Raw genomic sequence first — 14,096 nt, forward strand, 5'->3', positions numbered from 1 at the left:
GTTTGCCCCGGTCCCGGTGGTGGCTCGGTTGGTCAGATGTGGCAGCTCCTGCCTGGGGAGGCTGCATGAGTGCCTGTCATGAGGTAACTTCCTGCTTGGGGTGACCTCATCAGTGGGTGTCCTGTGACCTGCTTTTCCTGGAAACCTTGGTGGCTGGAGGTTTAGGACAATGGGTCAAGACTTGTAGGCATCACTCCTGGGTGCCTGGAACTGGATAATGTAACAGCTGGCAATTAGATGCTCCTGCAAGTTCTGAAAATGGTTCAGTTACTCCTCTCTCCAGGACCTCGGGCTTGAGGGGGATGAGACAGGCTAGGTAAACCTAGGGCTCACAAACCTTGTAACATAGACACTCCTTAAGAGTCACATGCCTTGGGCCAGGGATTTAGTTCAGTGGTTCCACCTCCTGCTTCCCAAGTGCAAGGTCCCGAGTTCTATCCGAGGTACCAAAAAAAAGAGTCACATGCCTACATGAACAGCTGAGCAGGAACATGTGTCACAGATTTAAGGTAATGAAGGAGACAGGACCCAGTGTGGTGTACATGCCTGTGATCCCAGCACTAGGGAGGCTGAGGCAGGAGGCTCCAGGTGAGTTCAAGGGCAGTTTAGGCTACATAGCAAGATCCTGTCTCAACAACAACAAGAAAGGAGACATATAAAATGAAAGCGGAGATACCAAGCAAGTTTTCTTCTGCTTTTAGTTACCCATTGGTCATCTAGAGGCAGGCCCAGCCTCTAGGTCCCTATCACAGGAGGAGATGGCTGACCTTGGAGGGGGAAGCGGGAAAGATGGGGAGGAAGAGGCATCAGGGAATACCAACATTTCTAGGGTAGAGCCAGAGAAAGATCATTTCACCAGACTTTGGTAAGCCAGACTCTGGTATTATCACAAGAAAAGAGATTCCAGGAGCCACAAGTCAATGGAATGTTACCGAACCATTGAAGAAGAAAAGGATTGTAAACAGACAAAGGGATGTGGCTATTGGAAGGTCAAGGGATGTGGCTATTGGAAGGTCACAGATGACGTCGGAGGAAGCTGAGTGACAGTGCTTGAGGAGGGGTGGGGGAGGGGCAGAGGTTGGGGATTCTGCCGCAGGGAAGGTCTGGGGAGGGGCGGGGGACAATGCACGGACCAGAATTAATGACGTCAATGGGGAAAAAGGGCAGATTTATCTGCTCAGGGATTCTTGACCTTGGCACTTCCTTTCTAGCCCAGAGGTCCATACCCTTGCTGAGCAGAACACACAGTATTTAAAAAGGAAAAAAAAGCTGGCTATAAAATGTTCTCATTAGGGTAGAAAACGATGGTTATTGGGTAGTGTGTGAGTTTTTCTCTGCTTGCTGGTCACAGACTCATAGATTCTTATTTTCTCCATCTTCAATTAAGGCTAAACACTTGGCCTTCCGAAGTATACAAATACTCGTTTTCATTTTATAGTTTTGGTTTTTGAGACAGGGTCTCACTATGTACCCCAGGCTGTCCTTAAACTCATGGCTACTCTCCTGCCTCAGTCTCAGCCTCCTCCCCAGGGCTGGAAGAACAGGTGTGGGCCACCACACCCGGCTTTCTTTTGTTTTCTTTTTTCATCCTTTCTTATTTTATAACATTCCCCTAGGTGCTGGTTATCTTCGAATCCTCCCCACCGATTTGTGTGACATCCTCAGTTTCAAGGATAAAATCTTAACTGCGAGGTCGATGGAGCCCGCACTTCTTTATGGCTCTCAAGAGTTGCTGGGAAGCAAGAGCTGTCACTAGGTCAGTAAAGAAATTATGATAACGTCAGGTTTGAAGGTGCAAGGTTTAAAACAGCCCTAACGATGAGCCCTCCAGGCCTCCAGGCCTCCAAGCCTCCAGCCTCACTGGGTGGGGCCCAGCCCTGAGTCTCAATCCCTCAGGGCTGGGCTTGCCCCGCACCAGAGCAGCCACTCACAACTCTGAGCTTCTCGAGTTTGCGCCGCCCAAGCAGCTACCCAGTAGGCAGCCCCTGGGGACATTTTAAAAACGCCCAGAACCCCTGTCCCCGGGACGATCCGAGCCCAGGAACCCAAGTGTGAGCAGCGTGGCCTCTATAGCCGCATGTGACACGGTACCGAGGACCCCTTCTCCCAGAGGAAAGAAACTCGGTGTAAGTGGGGACGCGGCGAGACTGCATTGAAACAGCCCCGCTCGCGCCCCGCACACGGCCGGTCCTCGCCCGCAGCGACGGCCGCTTAGGGCCCCGGGGTGCGAGCGGCAACCGCGGCGGAAACCCAGGGCAAGGCGGCCCAGGTGGGTCCCGAGCAGGTGTGGCGGGGGCGCAGGTCCCTCCCTGGCCGCGGCGAGCGCGGGCGGCGGGCAGGGGTCGGGGCGGGGACGGGGTGGGCCCGGCCGGCGCGGGGGCGGGCGGCTCGGCGGCTCCCCGCCCCGGGCCCGCCCCTCTGCGGCGCCATTTTGCAGGCGGCTGTCGCGGGGACCGGAGGCAGTGGCGGCAGCGGCCTTAGGGACGGCGGGGCCGAAGCGCGGCGCAGAACGGAGCCCCGCGAGCCGCAGCCAGGTGAGAGCGGGGACAGCCGCGCCCCACTCCAGCCTCCACCTGCCGCCCACGCCCGGGACGAGAGCTGCCGCCGCGCCCACGAGGCCGGCCTGGCACGGCCCCCGCGCGCTGTCACCGGCCCGCGGCGGGGCCTGCGCGTTCCCGCAGCACCCTCCTCCGCGACCCCGGGATGCGCGGCGGCCTCAGCCCCTCCGCGCAGAGCCGAGCCGGGCCCGGCGCCCGCCGCGCGCTCCGGCCTCAGCCGCGGGGCTGGGCGGAGAGAGCTCCCCAGGGAGCGGGGCAGTGTCCGCCTCAGGCCCCCGCGCCCGGGTCGCGCCCTCGGTCCTCTCCGTTCCCCAGGTGCTGCGCGCGGCATCCCGCGCCTCCGGTATTGAGGGCCGTGCCTTTTAGATTCCCGCTTTCTTCCCTCCCACAAAGCCTGCGCCAAGTAATTTTAGAAGCGGCTGCTATGACCTCAGGGCCTTTCTCTCCGGCTTGACCCCCTCAGGGGTCCCGGTCCCCCCCCCCCCCCGGTTGCCACCTTTCCGGAGAGGGAAATTTATGTTTCGAGCGTGACTACTCTAAAGGGCGCAGCATTTTGTCCTTGGTTTGGCCCTGGATATCCCCTCGGATGGGTAGGTGGTGGGAACTCGGCCTGCAGGCTGGGGGGTTTGAAGCGTGACTGATGGAAATTGTCGACTGTCAGAGCGAACGGTAAATGAGGGCAACTGCAGGTGGAAGAAAGTTCCCCATGGGGCTTTCTGTGGCCGTCACATTTGCAGTGTCTGTTAGTTTTATTTTTGCAGGGATGGGATGGGAGATGGGAGGGGAAGATGTTGTCCTTGCTGACGTTTGGGTCCTCGGTGCGAAGTGGAGGCCAGAGATGCGCCAGGACTTGCGACCGGAGTCCTAAGACAGTCTGGTTTGAGCTGTCATGAAGGGGCCATGTGACCTCCGGAAGCCAGCTTCCTCCTCGAGACAGCGAAGGCTAGCTAGCATCGGAGCAGGTGGAACGTTTTCTTTTTATGCTTTTGTGTTTGAGTGCAGTGGAGCTGCTGTCTACATCTGCCTCTGCCTAGGACTCAGCCTGCTTGGTGCCTGGAGATGTATGTTGACCTGGCGAGCTATGGAAAGGGCCCTTTCAGCTCAGAAATTCAGAGTTTGGCCCTAAGTTATGGCTGACCTGACCTTATGAATGAAGTATGACTGTTCACTCCTCGTTCATCCGAAATTTAATAGCTGTTAGCCATCTGTGAGTGTGCACTGTGCAAGCTCTTATGCCACACCTACTAGTTGAAAGAAGGTGGTGGGTGTGCCCTGCCTGCTGCTCCTTCCACCTGACCTCCTCCAGTGAGGTATCTGCTTTCTGTATTGCCTTTGCCAGAGTGCACCTGGCTTATTTTGATACCAAGACAATTTTTCTTTTGGTTTGTTTTCTTTTCTCCAACCTTCCTTCTTTCCTTCCTTCCATCCACGCATCCATCCTAGGAATTGAACCCAGGGCCTTTGCCCTGAGCTACATCCCCAGCCCTTTTATTTTTAAAATTTTGAGACAGCGTTTCCCTAACTTGTGATTCCCCTGCTCCAGCCTTCCTGAGGACTGGGATTACAGATGTGCACCGCCACCCCTTGCTGATTTCCTCTGGTTTCTTTGGATAGAATGGGAACTAATTTATGTGAGAAAATAGGTATTTTAGAAGTTTTTTTGTTGACCATTTTTTCAGATGGTTGTCTGGCAGTTGTGTTTTCTGACTGTGGCCCATTAGGCTGAGATTAAATGGATGTTAACATGTCTGAAAGTGCTCACTTTGGCAGCACATACACTAAAAAAAAAGGATGTTACAAAGAAGATTAGCATGGTCCCTGGGCAAGGATGACATGCAAATTTGTGAAGCGTTCCATAAAAAAAAATGTCTGAAAGATGCTTATGGAAATACTTGGCTAGAATACTGTAGGGGGTTTTGCCAGTTTTGCCATACTGCCAGTCGCGTTTGTGGAGCAAAGTGTGGTAGGCTTAACCTTGCAGAAATGAAATATGCATCTCAGGGGCAAGCTCATATATATAGCCTGCCACTGTTCCTGCCACCATCCATGTCCCTGTCCTTGTCCTATCCGTCCATTTACTTGTCCAACCCCCATTAACTTGGTGCCGGGTGCTGCTGAACAAACCCTTCTTGATTAAAGCCTAGTGTCTTGCACCCAAGTTGTGTAAGGTCTAGTTTGCTGATTATAGCAAATCCTGAGTTGCCCATTGCCGCCTGTCTGTCTCTGAACAGAAACCCAGGCTCCATCTGAGGACCCATCTCTGGTACCACTGGTAGCTTAAGGAATTTTCTCATTTTGGTTAAGGAAATTAAAAGGCAGCAGTAATAATTTGCAATTATGTGGTGCTTTGTACCTGTAATGGGAAGCTTTTTAAAAACTTCATTTTATTTAATCTTCTTAGACTTTTAAAGTTTATTTGTTTTTGGTTTTTTTTGGTACTGAGGATCGAACTCAGGTCCTTGCACTTGCGGGGCAGGCAGAGGAACCACTGAGCTAAATTCCCGGCCCTAGACTTTTAAAGTTTAAACATGTTACAGTCTTCCCCTGACCTCTTTCCAGGCCTTGCCCGTAAAAAACATCTACATGCCAGTCAGTTGCTTTCCCAAGCCTGATAACTGCATTAATTCATTTTCACATCCTGCTCTTCTTCCAGGTCTCTGCTCCGAGGCCCAAGCGGGCTTTCTTTTGCCCTTTTATTCTTTCATTTCTGCTTCAGGTTGAGCCGTGCATTATGGCCTTGGGATTTAAAGGAGCCCCTTGTACATGAAGTGGCACTCTTGTTTGCTTTCAGCTTTGCTCTTTCTAACCTATTTTGTCACAGGTTTTAGGTTGTTGGCTCTCCCATAATTGAAGTCTGCTCTTGGTTTGTATCTTTCACAGATGTTTATCTTTTGAGGTGAGGTCGTGCCGTGTTTCCCAGGGTGGCCTCATTAAAGTCCTGGGCTCAAGGGATCCTCCTGCCTCAGCTTCCTTCTGCTTTCAGTGTGTTTAATGCATTTTTCAGTATTTACTTTGTTCAGGGCAGTATTCTTGGTAGGCAGATGCTGCATGGAGATTCCTGGCTGAAGCTGAGCTCCCACTTGGGTCGGGAGGCAGATAAAACTCCCAAATTGGCCTGGCTCCGGTTTTGGCAGGTGTTGGGGTGGGAGGTGAAACTCCCCAAGACAGGATGTATTAGCCTGCTTGTGCTGCCATAACAAAATACCAAAGAGTAGAGGGGCTTAAGCAAGAGAAGTTTAGTTTTCCCAGCTCAGGAGGCTGGGGGATCCAAAGTCAAAGTTCTGGCCTATTTGGTTTCCATCCATCCATCCATCCATCCATCTATTTACTTACTTATTTATTTATTTATTTACTTATTTTATTTTGTGGTTTTTGGAGACAGGTTCTTGCTATGTAGTCCAGGCTGGCCTTGAACTCACTATGTAGCCCAGGCTGACCTCAAACTCTCCCGAAATACTCCTGCCTCAGCCTCCTGAGTGCTAGAATTACAGGCGAGTGCCACCACCGCCTGGTCAAGACTCTGTCTTTAAATACAGTCATAAGCTGGGTATGGTGGTGCACACCTAGGATGCTGGCTCTTGGGAGGCTGAGCAGGAGGATTGCTGGGTTTTAAAGGCCAGTATGGGCTACACAATGAGTTCAAGACCAGCCTAAACTGTGTAGGGAGGCCCTGCCTCAAAAAACCAAGAGGAAAAAAAAGTCATGTTGTAGGGTGTAAGGTTTCAACATACGAATTTTGGGAGGGTCACATAGTTCATAACAGAGCTGGCTTTGTCTGAAGATAGGAGGATTGAGGCATTTGGACCCGTAGGGGAGGGACCTTTGTAGTGGAGGAAACAGTAGATGCAAGGCCTGAAGGCTGTGCAAGAGAAAACACAGCTTTGAGGTCTGACCCCTGAAGGCCACATGGAAGAAGCTTATAGGGCCAACAGGTTTCACACTGAGGAGGGTGGGAGCCAGCAGACTGTTTTGAGTAAAGGAGGGGTGAAGACTGATTTAGCTTTTTTTTTATGCTAGGGTTGAACCTAGGGCCCTTGCATGCTAACTAAGCATACACTCTGCCACTGAGCTACATGACCAATCCTGACTTAGCTTTTTCTGTGTTTTTCCTGTATTGGGGATTAAACTTAGAGCCTTCACACTAAGCTACATCCCAGCCTTTGTTTTTACTCTGAGACAGGGTCTCGCTAAGTCTCCCAAGCTGACCTTGAACTTGTGATCCTCCTGCCTCAGCCTCCCAAGTGTTGGAACTCCAGGTGTGCGCCACCATGCCTGGCTGAGTTACTGGGCTGAGGAGATGCGCTGAGGGACAAATGCCTAGACAGAACGTGAACATGGTCAAGGCGCCTGAGATGGTTCCAGGCGCAGGAGGCCTTGACACCACCCTGACACAGGTGATGAGGAAACTGTGTACCCTGGATTTCCTTCTCATGGGCAGTGCAGTCTCCCTGGGGGCTCCTTGTTGTCCTTGTCTAAATTCCCTCAGCCGAAGCAAGTCTGGGTGGGCTCTAGTGCCTTTCATGGAGTTCACTCCCAGAAGGAGAGTGGCTTTCCAAGTGTAGTCCAAGAGAGCTGTCCCCACTCACGGCTTCCCAAGGAATGGTGGGAGGCAGCTGGTGGCTGGGTTTCCATTGCATTGATGTTGGTGCAGCCACCCAGCTAGGTCGCCATTTCTGTTACACCACCGCAGTTTAATAAGGTACACTGCACCGTAGCAGCCTCTCCTAGCAGGAAGGGAGCCTTGTGACTGGGCATTGGGCAGGTATGGTGGGTCTGATCTCTGAATTCTCCACAAAGGAACTGGAGCTTGGTGACTTCTCTGAGTTAACGCCTCAGCCTTGAGCTCTGCTCCTGACCCTGAAATCGTGAGCCTTCCATGAGAGGGCGCCGCTTCCCAGTCTGCTGAAGCTCAGGGCTCTGAGTTCCACTGGTGAAGAAGCCAGGGTCGGCTGGGTGTGCGTGCTCTGCCCAGCCCTTCCTGAGGTCGTTGAGTCACAGCAGCCAGTGGGAGGGGTATGAACCATTCCCGAGGACGCTGCTGCGATTCAGAGGGTGGGCAGCTCCCTGCAGGTCAGTGAGCCAGAAAGGATTTGATCCGTGCTGGTGGATGTCTAAACTCCAGGTTAACTTCAGGTCATGCTGAGCCACTGTTCAGGATGCTTTTCAAGGCCTTGGGTGGAAGGTTACTCTGGTCCAGGTGGAGGGCACCTTCGACCTGAGCAGAGAGTGAGGTGGAAAGGTAAGCAGGGGCAGCAAGTGGTCAGCGCGACTGCAGGGACGCCCCAGGGTGTGTGATGGGCCAGGCTGAAGGGCTGTGACTCTGATGGAGGAGAGCCGGAGATTGCCAGGACCCTGGGCCAGTGCGGTGGTGTATGGGGAGCAGGCCCTTCTCTTGGTCCTTCTTCCTTTGGCCTGGGATTAGTTCCTGAGCACAGGGTTTTCCTTTATGCATCCCAACTTGGACTTTCTTCTGATCATTCCCTCTTTTGTCCTGTGTAAATCTCAGGGACACAATTTTATTTTTAAATACTAGTTTCACTTTGCTCAAGTAAATATAGCAGCAGCTTATCGTGGTATTTGAATAAGCTGGGAGGAATGGCATACACCTGTGGTCCTAGTGCATATGTAATTCCTGTGTTCTGAGGCTGAGGCAGGAGGATTTCAAGGTCAAGGCCAGCTTGGACTACTTAGTAAGACCCTGTCTCAAAAAAAACCTTATTTCATTCCCTGGATCATTGTTTCATCATAGAGGTCTTGCTTTTATGGCTCCCGGGGCAGTTGTCACCTTGCTTTGAACTTGAACACGCAGCTGCACCTTGGCCTTCATGGGCCTTCGTGGAGAGTTTCTGCTATGTTCTGCTTTCATTGGCATTTCAGTCTCCAACTTGCTTTGTCCTCATCATTTTTTCTGCAGGCCTGTTTCAGATCCTTTGCTGTCTCCAAAGGTAAATCCTCCGGCTGGGCGTCAATACAGGCTCTGGGAGATGTGGTGCATTCAGGATGCTTGGAGTGGGGCTGGAAAGTCTGCCTTTCTACGTTTGCTGTTCTTGTAAGGTTGCTTTAAACACATGCAGCCGCGCTCGCTCATGAGGCTGCCTGTGCAGCATACATACAGGTGATCTGTGTGTCCATGGATCTGCCCACAACAGTTACCTTGTGGTCCCGTATAGAGGGGTTTGCCCCCTCCTTTGAAGTAACACAACCACAGATGTGGTCAGTGCTGACACTGCTGTGGTGTCGTACATTTCTTTTCTTCAGTGGCTCTTTATATATTAAGACATTGATTCACATAATCCATGAATGTGTGGTGTGGGGATATATGAATATTGCAGAATGTTCAGGAGTATAACAAACATGACACTTCTTTTAAGTCTTTTGTTTTATCTAAAATTAATGTTTTTATGCTACTCCAGAAACATCACATGAGACATTTTTTCTCCTTAACTTTTTTTTCCCCTCCTTAATCTGTGAGTAAAGTTGATACTACTAGATATGTTGTATTTGGCCTTTGCTTCTATCCAGTTTGAAAAATATGCTGTTAAAGATTTGTGCAAAGTAGTTTCACCGCCTGCTGCGCAAGCGCAAGGACCCAAGTTCGATCCCCGGTACCAAAAAAAAAAAAAAAGATTTGTGCAAAGCTAGACATGGTGGGATACTCCTGCACTTAGGGGTCTGAGGCAGGAGGATCACAGGAGGCTGTAGGCCAGCTGTAGGCCAGCCTGGGCTACACAGTGAGTTCAAGGCCAACCTGAACTACATAGTGAGACCTTATCTCAAACAAACAAATAAATAAGAGATTTGTGGATTTTTTTTATGCCTAAGTTGCATTTTTTTTAGACTTTTAAAATCTGTCATTTCTTTCCCATGCTTTCTCTTCCCCAAGACTATATATACAGTGTGATCATAAAATACAGTGAATGTATAAATTTTTAAAAATTTATTACAGTAAAAGACACATTGCCACCAATGCTCCCAAAATATTTCCCCTTACTTTGAACATACCCATTATATCTGGCAATGTATCTTTTACTGTAATAAGTTTTTAAAAAAAATTTAAGCATTCACTTTATTTTTCATTCAGCCCTTGTATTCATCCATATTTTTTTTTTTTTTTTTTTTTTTTTTGGGTACCGGGGATCGAACGTGGGTCCTTGCACTTGTGCAGCAGGTAGCGAAACCACTGAGCTAAATCCCTGGCCCCTCATCTATATTTCTCTTAGGTTTCTGCAGATTGGTTTTTGGCTAGGATTACCCAATATTGTATTGGAGCGAGGTATGAAGTAAGAATTATTTTCCCCCCTAGTTTACATTTTCCCTATTACTATTCATCATTAACTTTTATTAATTTAAAACATCTCTTTAGAACCTTTCTCTACTGTTGGTGGGAGTGTAAACTGGTGCAACCACTGTGGAAATCAGTGTGGAGATTCCTCAAAAAATTAAATGTAGAGGTTCCATTTGCCCTAGCTATTCCCCTTCTTGGTATCTTCCTGAAAGAATTAAAAGCATCATACCACAGCGATATGCACACCCATGCTTATAGCATCATAGTTTGTAATAACTAAATCTTGAAAACAGCCCAAATGCCCATCAACTGAAGAATGGATAAAGAAGATGTGGTTTTTTTACACAATGGTGTACTATACCATAAAGAAGGATGAGCTTGAGACATTTATAACTAAATGGATGCACCTTGAGACCATAGTCTTAAATAAATTGGATACACATATTTAAATACCACATTCTTTCTCTGGTATGAGAAACTGAAAGTGAAAATAAGGACTAAAATGTATAATAGATATTGGGAAATGGGAAAGGGAACAAGAGAGGAGGAAGGGAGAAAGGAAGGGACAAGAAGAAAAGTGAAAACAGAAGCGAAAAAAATTAGACATTTCTTTATTTTATTTTATTTTATTTTGGTGCCGGGGATTGAACTCAGGACCTTGCACCTGTGAGGAAGGCACAGTGCCTCTGAGCTACATCCCCAGCCAAGACATTTCTTTAATCACACACTGAGTCTTTGGGTCTGTTGTGGTATTTATTTTTATTCCATTTCGCTGTCTGTTCCCTTGCCATGACCATACCTATGCCTGTGTTCGGTGTTTTTTGTCTTTTCCTATCTCTCGGTACTAGAGACTGCCTGTATTAGTTAGGGTAGTTAATGCTAGCCAAAATCCGAGGCCCACCAAAATAAGAACGTCTGTCTTGCTTCCATTTTTCTAGATGGTTCTCCTCTATTTTTTTGTACTGGGGATCGAACTCGGGTCCTTGCGCTTGCGCAGCAGGCGGCGAAACCACTGAGCTAAATCCCCGGCCCTGGTTCTCTAAATGGTAACTTTGGGAGCTGGGTTCCTTCCATCTTAGCACACAACTGACTTTAGGATGTGGCCTTGTGAGGTGGTGCACGCTGTTAATTTCAGCACTTGGAAGGGTGAGGAAGGACAATTGTGAATTTGAGGCTAGCCTGGGCTACATGGCAAGGTCCAGGATAAGCCTGAGCTACCAAGTGAGACCTTGGCTCAGAAAACCAAAAAACCAAAACTCAAACAAAACAGCTTCTAACTTTGTCATGCAATTTTGTACATTAAAGATTTTTTTTTAGTGGGCCTACCTTGGAAATAGTATTTTCTTCAGTCTTTTGCCCCAGTCTTGGATGCAAAGGGGCTGGGAAATGGAGGGTTTTTTTGTTTGTGTTTTGGAGGAAAATGAAGGAGCACTGTGTCTGTGATGCTACCTGGCCAAGCTGTTAGTGTTGGTTGATCCCCTTATGTTTCTTGGGTAGATTCTTAGCCATCATGATAGCTGCAAGTGTTCATTTTGTTGTTTTTTTCCTCCTTCTAATTTCTTAATGCATTATAGAGGACTTGCCAAACAGACTTAATGTGTCCCTTTTTTCCTTTTCTTTTTTTTTTAATTTTTTGAGACAGGGTCTTTAAGGAGTCCAGGCTGGCTTGTCAACTCTGTCAGATCTGCCCAACAAGGTCCTTTTCTTGTTCTTGGTTTTTATTTGGATGCAGTGTTCCATATAGTCTTTGCAGTGTTCTGTGTGATCTTCAATGTATTAAAACAACATTCTGCTGTCTATGTCTTTGTCACTAAATCACAGTGGTAATATACATACTGCTTTTTCTGATGAGTACAGCCATGACCTTGAGGTTGACCCTGGAAGCCTTGTTTCCCTGCTGGTTTGAGGATGACCTCAAGATTTTTGCCAGCAGGAACTGGGTGAGCTCTGTCTTTGAGCTCATCCCAAGGGCCAATGGTTTCCAGCACCTGCTGCTGTACCCTGCAGTTGCTTGCAGCTTTTGAAAAGGTTCTGTCCTGAAGAGAGGTCATCTGCATCCTTGTTTCTCTTCCTTTCTGCCCTTGTTCCTGCCGAAGATAAGCCTCTTCTGTTAGCCCATCTGACTCGCTAAGGATGTCCAGTGTGACTTCAGGCTTGGGGTGCCATCATTCTTCCTGCGATGAGAACAGGTATGCTTTTTACCCCTTCCCTCTCGAGCTCCCTTTGGGGTCTGCTGAAGACACTGCTGCAGGGGTTGAGGATGGAGGGGCACAGGAAGCTCCCCAGAGCCCTGCGGGATGCTAGAGTTGTTAAAAGGGACTGCTCACAGCAGAGAGGGCAGGTTCTCCTCCTGCTAGTGACAGCTGCCTGGGGAAGAGGGAGGTGACACCCCGAGTGCCTCAGGGTGTTTTCCACTCTGAGATCTCACACTTACTGTTTTATTTCTTGAGATGTCCCACAACTCCTAACATAGATTTTCCAGACCTTGTTTTGACTGACTCCCTTTTGACCAGCGTGCATATATCTCGAACTAAAGTTTCATGAAACTACCACATTGCGTTATACACTTCATATTCTGATATTTTCTATTCCTATTTAATGAAAAAAATACTTGGTTATGACACTTTACATTGATTTTTTTCTTTTTTGTCTTTTAAAAATTTTATTTATTCGTTTGTTTTTGGAAACAGGGTCTTGGTATGTAGTTCCGGCTGGCTTTGAACTCACTATGTAGCCCCAGCTGGGCTCAAACTTGCAGTGACTTCTCCTGTCTCAGCCTCCCAAGTGCTGGGATTATAGGCATGCACCATCACGGCTGATTGAATTTTTATTTTTATTAATATGTGCTTGCTTTACCCAGTGAGTCCCTTCATACTGGGAGCCGGCACATGTGCATAACACATCTTAATTCTTTTACTCCCCCAACCCTTGGTCCCCTTTCCATTTCCAAAAGCTCTAGCTCCCTAAATGGATTTTGTAATCTGTGTGTGGAATACCTGGCTCTGAAGTGGGGCCTTTCAGTTAAAAGGATTCATTCCTGGTCTCCTGTGGGAAAGAAACCACACAAGATTCTATGGGAACAGCAGTGGGGGCGGGGTGGGGGTGGACTCCTGACATTCAGGATAAACTAAAAAAAGGCTTTTTTGAGATGATTCACATAACATAAAACTCACTCTTTCAAAAATACATTCCATCGCCTCCCTTGCCAGCGGGAGGTCCCGAGTTCGATCCCCAGTACCCAAAAAACAAAACAAAACAAAACAAATTTCATGTTTTAGCATATCCACTGACTTTTAAAACTACTACTACTTAATTCTGGGACATTTTGTCATGCCAAGAAGAAACTGGTAGCTGTTAGTAGTCTCACTCCTGCCTCTTCCCCAGCCCCAGCAGCCTCTAATGTACAGTCTCTTTCTATAGAGTTGCCTATTCTGGATATATAAATAGAGTTAGTAATATTCTACCACATTTTGTTTACCCATTAATCAGTCAGACATTGGGTTTTCACATTTTGGCTAATATAAATAATGCTGCCATGAACTATTATAGACAAGTGTTTGTGTGATCATGTTTTCAAATATGTAGAAGTGAAACTATTGAATCTATTGGTAATTTTATGCCTAACATTTTAAAGCAGAACATGGTGGTGCACACTTGTAATCCCAGCATTATGGAGGCTGAGGCAGGAGGATCCATGAGTTCAAGGCCAGCTGGGCTACAAAACAAACCAAAGAAGTAGAACTGGGAGAAAATAAATTTCCTTTATAAAAAACCAAAGCATTTTGAAGAACTGCCAAATTATCTTCCAGAATAGGTGCATCAGCAAATACAAGGGCTCCAGTATTTCCATATCCTCCCTGATGCTTGTTATTATCTGCTTTTTCACTCTAACTGTCCCAAGGGAGCACAGTGGTTTGATTTATATTCCTTAGTGACTGATGACATTTTGCACCTGATTTTCATGTGCTTTTGGCCATTTGTATACAATCCTTGAAGAAATGTCTTTTCAAATCCTTTGCCCATTTTAAACTTGGATTTGTCTTTTTTTTTTTTGTACTGGGGATCGAACTCGGGTCCTTGTGTTTGCGAGGCAAGTGGCGGAACCACTGAGCTAAATCCCCGGCCTGGATTTGTCTTTTTTATTGTTGAATTGTTAAAGAATTCTTAGAATGAAGAACTTCTTAATGTTCTGCTTATGAGTCTCTTATGTGTTATGTGATTTATAAAAATTTTCCATCATTCCGGGAGATGTC

General features: G+C 47.8%; 1 protein-coding gene and 1 non-coding gene across 6 annotated transcripts in view; both read left to right on the forward strand.

Annotated features, from left to right (window-relative positions):
* The first annotated feature begins 1,309 nt into the window (after positions 1 to 1,309).
* Slc23a2 (solute carrier family 23 member 2) overlaps positions 1,310 to 14,096 on the forward strand; it is a 125,249-nt gene continuing 112,462 nt past the window's right edge. Inside the window, exon 1 of one of the 5 annotated variants that reach the window (XM_021255018.2) lies at positions 1,310 to 1,756. The gene's annotated coding sequence lies outside the window, so the exon portion shown is untranslated. Of the gene's footprint in view, positions 1,757 to 1,925; positions 2,270 to 2,425; positions 2,535 to 9,696; positions 12,033 to 14,096 lie in introns of those variants that run through there. The other 4 variants (XM_013070718.3, XM_004840778.4, XM_004840777.4 and 1 more) reach the window with 4 other exon arrangements.
* LOC147824662 (U6 spliceosomal RNA) lies at positions 4,313 to 4,421 on the forward strand. Its single transcript, XR_015442102.1, has one exon. It is a non-coding gene; the product is annotated as a U6 spliceosomal RNA (small nuclear RNA).

The sequence above is a fragment of the Heterocephalus glaber genome, unplaced genomic scaffold, assembly GCF_053883595.1.
Source record: "Heterocephalus glaber isolate CG9 unplaced genomic scaffold, H.glaber_assembly_v1.0 deba00001532, whole genome shotgun sequence".
Classification (NCBI taxonomy): domain Eukaryota; kingdom Metazoa; phylum Chordata; class Mammalia; order Rodentia; family Bathyergidae; genus Heterocephalus; species Heterocephalus glaber.